Source organism: Harpia harpyja, chromosome 8, assembly GCF_026419915.1.
Source record: "Harpia harpyja isolate bHarHar1 chromosome 8, bHarHar1 primary haplotype, whole genome shotgun sequence".
Lineage (NCBI taxonomy): Eukaryota > Metazoa > Chordata > Aves > Accipitriformes > Accipitridae > Harpia > Harpia harpyja.
The window spans coordinates 40,027,665-40,035,579 of NC_068947.1; the positions used below are offsets into that span (position 1 = coordinate 40,027,665).

At 41.2% G+C, this 7,915-nt stretch overlaps 1 long non-coding RNA gene across 1 annotated transcript; it reads right to left on the reverse strand.

Annotated features, from left to right (window-relative positions):
• Positions 1-2,570: 2,570 nt before the first annotated feature.
• LOC128145225 (uncharacterized) lies at positions 2,571-7,164 on the reverse strand. Its single transcript, XR_008236389.1, has 2 exons — positions 6,982-7,164; positions 2,571-3,900 (listed from the first exon to the last, which is right to left on the reverse strand). It is a non-coding gene; the product is annotated as an uncharacterized LOC128145225 (long non-coding RNA).
• Between the last annotated feature and the right edge of the window lie 751 nt (positions 7,165-7,915).

A 7,915-nucleotide genomic window follows, 5' to 3' on the forward strand; every position in this document is an offset into this window, starting at 1 on the left:
TGCGCACAAGCAACACGAAATGAAAAAACATGCAATGAACAGTGAGGCTTCAAAAATGCCAGTGTCATCAATTACCAAGCACTGCAAAAAAAAGACCGACTCTGAGTCCTGGACAATGGCTGCCGAACAACCACAGACATTGCAGACAGGGCATTCCCGCTCTAAGTTGTAATCAAGGAGAAGAAGCAGCAGAAGAAAGAGGGATTTCTGATCTGCATAGTAGATTCTGTGTATTTGGTTAAAGATTTGTCAGATAATTAATTTACTGAATTTTAAGGGCTTATATTGTTCTATATGAAAGTTTAGATTAATTTACATACCAAAGTAGCTAGCTGTGTTTGCTGAGCCAACTTGATCACACAGCACTTTTCAATGGATTTAATCTTTACATATGCATAGAGAGAACTTCCCTTTCAAAGACAACTTGGTGATAATCTATGGAGCCCATGTACTGCTCTGGGGAGCCCAGCTGCTTCAGGATATGCATTAGAAATGCAAACTAATCTTATCCTAAGACCTGTGCTATAGGTCAACATCAATTGCTGCTGAACGCATCCAAGGCCCATATATTTTTCAAAGAACACCTCAGATAGATAGCCATGCCTCATGCTAGGTATTCCTGCCTCATCTGCAACAGCTGTGTGATCTTTCAGTGCCACAACAGGACTGAAATCCTGGCATAAATGTGCCATGGGACAAGCTCTCCTCAATCATATTGCTCCTTTATACATCCACAAGGACATCAACACTGACTGTGCTTAAGTAAATGCAATTTTTGCAGAGGATGAAGACTGTCAGTGTTGTCAAGCTCCTGCAAATGTTTAAATTCTGAAATGGGTCATGAGGTCACATAATTCCATAGGAACACCAAGCCACAGTTTTGCCTTGCATCCTATAATACAATACAAAGACTGGCGAAGTAGTCCCTGTTAATCTGTTCTGCAAGTTGTACCTTTTCCTTGCTTTTCCTCTGCACTGGAGAGCTCTCCACTGGCTGCTGGGGTTTGTTGTTGTCCATTCCCTTGTTTCTACAAATAAGCCAGTTTTGTTATATGCTGTCAGTATTCATCATTTTAAGGAGTAACTGGAACAGGTTCCATCTCGGAAATTAGGATTCACTTTTCCAAATGGCTCCACTCTGATTGCTGGGAGAGCAACCTTCCCCATTTCAGCCCATGAAGCCCTTGCTATTCAGATCGACAGCCGAAGAGCTGTTATTGACATGGGGGTTTTACCCTGTGAAGACGTCAGGGAGCAGGAGGAGCAGGGCTTGGAGCCAGGAGCACCCCGGCATGGGGCGGGGACCCCTGACCAGGGCACGGCCTCCCACGCTCCCGTCTGGGCCAGGGGCAGCAACGAGGTCCCTCCAGGGACCCGAGGTGATGCTCAGGGAGCCCAGCCAGGGCAGCAGGGCATGGGGCCAGGCACGGCGCTGCCTGGGGCAGGCCTGGGGCCCTGGTCAAGACAAAATGGTGCCCCTGGGCTCAGGGATGGGGTCCCAGATGCAGGTTTGGGGTGGGGGGTGGGGGGACAGTCAGGGAAAGTGAGGCTTTTCAGTCCCCGTGGGCCACTGACACAAGATCATAGAATCATAGAACAGTTTGGGTTGGACAGGACCTTTAAAGGTCATCTAGTCCAACCCTCAACCTCCTTGGAAGCATCCCTTTTCAGAAGTTACCTTTTACCACCTGTAACGCTTCAATGAAAATAGTATGGGAAAAAAAAAAAAGTTCCTAAAACATCTATGAGGGCACTCTGAGAGTAAACAGATCTAGATATCCTGGTTAATTTTTGCAATAATTTTGTTTTCAATGAAAGTTTATATATTATTAAAATGGATATTAAATGAATACAAAATGCTACTACCCACAATAAAATTATTTTATGGGCTGTATTCACTAGTTGTTTACACACATCGTTCTTTTCCAGAATTCAGTCAGTCGTAAGAGAAATTATATTCTCTTGCAAAAGACTTTAGTTGTCATCTCATGAACAGTATCAGTTCTCTTACATGTCTCTTAGGCAGAAACAATACAAATTAAAATGTGGGGAATCAGTTGCTCAAGAAAGCCCACACTAGGTTTTAAAACCTAAGTTGCTACAAAAAAGATTTTGCTTATTCCTCATTACAAGTAGAATTTGCAGAATCAGAGTATAGTGAAATTTTAAAGGTGCTTGTGTGTAATACAACACCTACATCTTTGGTTAAAAGTTATTTTGCAAGGTCTATATCATAACAAACTCCAAAACCCTATTTTTTTCCTGTCCCAGCTTTGACCTACCACTTGGCTATACACTAGATTATCAATGCCAGGCAACAAATTGCCTAAAAATATGTATCTACTATGAGAAAACTGTAGTGCAGTGCCTAAAACATTAGAAGTAAATTCTGCATGCAGTTAAAAGATATCCTGACGTATCGTTACACGAGCATTTTATTTGTTGCTGAGTTATCTGTTGAGATCACAGCAACACCAACAGCCAAGCTGGGAGCACTGCATTAGTACCATACCCATACATCATGACAAATAATGAAAGTGCAAATACTATTAATTCAACTACACAGCTCATTATGATGAAAAATTTATTTGCAGATACCTCCTTGATTAATGACTAATGCCTGGTTAATCTTAAACATATCCAATAGGAAAGAAACTAAAGTCAATGAGAGGTACCTGACATCAGAATGAACACAATTTATCACTCCAATGAATAGTCCATGGCATTGTTCACTGTGCATGCAAACACACACAAACACTTCCACAACCTCCCTGGAATAATGAAGTATCTAGGAAATACACAAAAGGACAGAAAACTCATGAGGCATATAGTATAGGTATTTGCATAGACAGTAGACAAAGGCAGCTGCGAGAAAGAGAGAGAAAGAAGACATGCTGGCTGAAAAGAAATCTGTTCTACTCTCTTCTGCTGTACTCAGTGGCATTTTAGAAGTTGCCAAAATTGTCAGCGTTTTCTGCTTCAATACACCTACCCAATTTCCTCAAATGTTTGGAGTCGCATTTCAAATGGACAGATTTACTCCATATGAGTGCTTAAGAGCATATTCTTTGCATTACAATTGCTGGTATCTTAGACAGATTTCTACAGTACCTCTTCTGAAGAATTATAAAGGTGTGATAAATAAAAAGTGCTATATTTTGTACTCTGCACTAAACTGTGTTATATCAAGCCCAGCCCTTCAAAACATTTACATGTGTTTAGCTAGTCTTGAATCCAGGAGTAGAGCCTTTAGCATGAGAGGCTTGCATGTAGCAGCTCCCACATCGAATCAGATCAATACTCCATCCAACCCAGAAGAAGCAGAAGATGCCTCATGGAAGGAGCACAAGAGCCTGGCCACTGTGTGCAGTCCCTTCCGCTTGTACCACCCCAAACTTCTCATGTGGAGAATTCTCATCTGTTGTCATGCTGGTGCTGAACCTTTCACGTAAGGTTAGCCTACGAGATTCAGATCTAGCCCCTAGGTTATTTAGAGCTGTGTGCATGGAACAGACTCTCCTATCAAACAAATCATAAAATAATTTCATTGAGATACTTCTCTTTTATAGTAGTTCTACCAATGAAGTCTACTAATTTAGCAGAGTCTCCCTGCAATATGTACATAGTTACCTTAAACACAGACCATAACGAGCTCTGGGAGCAGATGCAATTTTCTGTTCAAAACAGAAGCAAGGACCAATATATTGACATCTGCCAAGGCACTAGCAACCACTGCCAGCAACAGCATGTACCAGCGACTACATTCCTCTTCTGTAGTCAAAAGGACAACCGCCACTGTCACGCCAGCATCTCAGCAGAATCAGGGCCAAGGTTGCTCCTTTCCAAACCATCCTGCCAGAGTCCCCTGAGTGCGTCTGAGACAGCAGCTGGCTCCATGGCCTGAAACGGAGGCAAATGGTGCAGTCACGAAGGCTATCTGCTAAATAGCTCAGGGGGTTCAGATGAGCAAGTGCTTCTGCTACAGAGGGGAAAGAGGCTGGACAAGAGGGGAGGGGAGTGCAAGGTTAGCACTGCATGCACTGCCAAAACCCTGTCACAGCCAACCCCGGAGACCACCTGTCACTGGGTAGGGCACATTTACAAATGTACCAGTCTTACAGTGGTGACAGAGACCTGTCGTTGAAGAACATCCAACGACTGATTTGCAAGGATTTTGGAGAAAATCTGCTTAAAAATTCAGAATTATCAGCTGCTAGTTTGCTCTAGACAGAATTCTGTTAGAATTTAATTTCTGTCGTGTTACAATTTTAAATGTAACGTCTAAGCTAATTGAAGAAAAAAAATTACACTATTTTAAGGTTTTCTGGAGACGGTTGAAATACCTAATTTTAAAATAACCCTGATTTTTATGGTAGTCTTTCAGGGGAAAAAGACGTTCTTTCTTACTATATTACCAGCCAGGCACTTGTAGAAAGAATGATTAAAGAAAAGTAAACTGTGGAATAACTAGGAGGTTTTTTTTATTCTTGTGTACTTACTCAACGGAAAGAGGTGATGAGAATACTAACTAGATGGAGCTTGAATAAAATTAACAAAAATAAACTAAAATTAAGGAAGAGCTTTTCAATTCCAAATGGAGGAGGAAGAAAGGAACTATATTATCACGTGCACCTGCAGCAGCTCTTGTGGTCTGCAGCTTTACAAAAGCACAACACCAATTACTGTGTAAAATCTATGAAGCTGACACAAGACTCTGGTTTCTGAAGTAGCTGCCACACAAACTCCACTAGAGTTGCTAGAGCAGGGAAGGAAAATTAGAAAAGTCAATACGGTATTGCCTTAAATAAAGACTTCTTGCCAAAAATATAAACAACAAAAACATCACTGGATGGGGAAACATAAAGACTTTTTTATTTATAGAGGTTATTTAAGAAAAATAAATACAAAAAATAGAAAGCCAGCAAAAAGCAAGCATATCTTCAGAGAGGGAAGGGGCAAAAATCTCATGCTAATGTTAGATTTTCAAGATTTTGTAATGTCCGATTAATCAGTAGTTCATTAACCTCTTAAGCCCATGGACTGCCTGTAAAGTAAAAATCTTAGTGCTGAAAACCCCATGAGAACCTCTATGCTGCTGAATAGCATAGAGCATGTTAAAGATATACAGAGCTTTGTATAGACATTTGCAATAAAGTCAACTGTTGCACCTTGAAAGGGCCCTGCAGGTGCCATGACTTCCATTTATCAGAAATTTAGTACCTTAAAAGCAGAAGTTATTTGGGCAGCCCAGGACCTGACTGCATAGAGTTTGGCCAGGGAAGCAGAAGCCACTGTTTGAAAGTGAACACTTAATGTATTTTATAATCTTGGAGTGTTAAGACCCAGGAGAGACCTCAGGAGTAAGAGAAATTACAGTTCTAGTCTATATATTCTCTGACTATTCAATAGTCAGAGCAGCTGACGTCCTAAAAATAAGAGGTGACTGACCCTATATCTCAATAAAATAATGAAGTATCGGTAGCTTCTATGTTTTGGAGGCTAGTACACAATTTTTAATGCTTCCTAGTCATTTTGTACAAATGACCGCTGGTTCTCCACCATCTGTCTGAGATGTACCAGAAGCTCCATGGAAAAGAAAGTTTAGCAATAACTAAAGAATGAGTCTCATTTGGATCGGTGTGCAGACTACCTCTAGAACATTATAGTGCTGAAAATAGTTCCTTATCTGCCCTCCGGTTCATAGGGCCAGATGATATGAACTCCTTGTAATAAAAGGCAGAAGAACCCCTAAGGATATTAGTTTGCTGGGAAATAACGATAAAGAAAGAAGCTGTTAGAGTGAAAGATGGTGAGCTTGAAAGGGGAGAAATGAAAGAAAAAAGAATGAAATATTTTCAGAAACCAACATGAGTGCAAGAAGGGGAAAAAAGGGAAAGAAAACTGAAAGTTACAGAGTGACCTTTACTTTTAGCATGGAAAATAAATGTTTCCTTTTATAGTTTCTTGTTAAAATAAGACCAGTAAGGGATCATGAATCTTTATACTGTTTTATAGTTTCCCTTTCAGTGAACCATTTCAGTTTTACACACAATTTTATAATGTAACTCCATAAGAAACTAAGCTTACCCTTAAAATGCCATGATGAGAGCCTATGTAGCTGCAACTACATACACACACACTTATGTTTGAGTAAAAAAGAATCTGTAACATTTTTTTAATTCACAAAAAAAAATGCTTTGAAATTGAACTGAAATAATATTTCCTAACAGCCTAATAATTAAATCAAAACAGAAAACAGAATACCCCCCACAACCATACATGCACACAGCTGTAATCACTATTTTTTAGCAGACACTATGCCTTTGATCTCTCCTGGCCCTCTTCCATCTTCTAGACAGTACAGTCCCAAAGGAATCATTGTCTACCAGATACTTCTCCATCCCTCACCGGCCCTGGACTGTCTGCCTCTGCAGCAATGTCATATGGAAAACACCGTAAATGTCCTGCAGCAATGTCCTGCTGAAAGTGAGGAAGTCAATGCCCACACACTTTTTGTCTGACTTGTCCTCGACCTGGAAATAGACCCCTTACTTCCCAGAAGTCCATAAGCTCTGCTAGAAAAGAGGATGAACGTGCCACAAGTCATCTTTCCTCGCAGCTGTAAATTAGGGATTGCCTCTGTGTGCTGACCACGAGGAGATTGTTAGGACCCCGGCATCCATTAAGGATTTTCTTATGGAAGACCTTTGCTGATGGTGCCTGAGTGAGCAGGACCAATTCAGGGTATAGCTCAGAGCCAATAACTTTCAGAATATCTGGAGATTTTTCTATTTTCCACACAGTTTACCGGTACCAAAGCCCAAACTCGTAACACTAGCACATCAGTCCGGTAGCTTTGATGTGACCTTGACACTGGTCCTCTAGCCCGGCATGTAGATCACAGCTCTGATACCAAGACACATTTAGTTCTTTCCCTGAAAACACTTCCTTTGGTTTCTGGAAATGGCTGTTTTCTGCTACCTGCTTTGCAGCGTATGAGGGTTTCTGCTTTCATAGATGGCTCAGATGTCCCTCAGCATAGCTGTAGTATTTAATCTTGGCTGCATTATGGTACTTTTCATGTCTGTGTTGGCTCCTGTTGGCTGCTGCACTAATCCAAGATTCCTCTGCAGGCAGTGAGGCAGAGAGGAGTCGTCTTCTTTCCTTACTCGTGTCCTGCACTTTAGTACTTGTCATCAGACTAGAGCAGAGGAAGGAGGAAGGGAAGGGAAATGTGCAGATCTCCTTCCTTCCCTTCACCATGGCCAGAGTGATGGTCCTTGTCCGCCTCCCTTGCAGAGGACAGGGTGAGCTTATCCAGGTGGGACGTGGGTTGGTATGCAGAAGGACGGCAGGGCCATAGGGTAATTTTCCTCTGCCCAGAGTGACAGAAGCCCCCCTACACAATATCAATTAAAGTGATGCACTTATTTTAAAGCTGTCTCCAGAACTTCTCTATCCCTTCAATTTATAAAGCATTTTGACATGTTCAACTCCATTTGGGTTTTAAGCTCGGTTTTTGAACTCTGATTTTGCCAGGAATTCAGTAGCAGAGAGGAAAACCTAATGAGAGAAATTTCTGTCCCTTGAAGTCAATGCCATACAATGAGAATCCGTGTGATATGCCAGGGAATATTACATCTTTTGTTCTCTTTTCATGCTAGATACAATGGAGCTTTATCAATGAAGTCATACTAGCAATAACTTCTAATAAATACATGGCACATAGTGGCTAAAAGGAGAAAGAAAACAACTTTAATGACAGATACAAGACCCTTCTGTTTCTGGAGGGGTTATTATAAGTGGCAGCAGTGGCCTATTCTTCAGTCTCCTGCTTTTTGATATACTGAGATTCAGGGCTGGTCTTAAAATGGATGCGTTGCCTTATAAATTACATAGCATATTGAAGCACGCT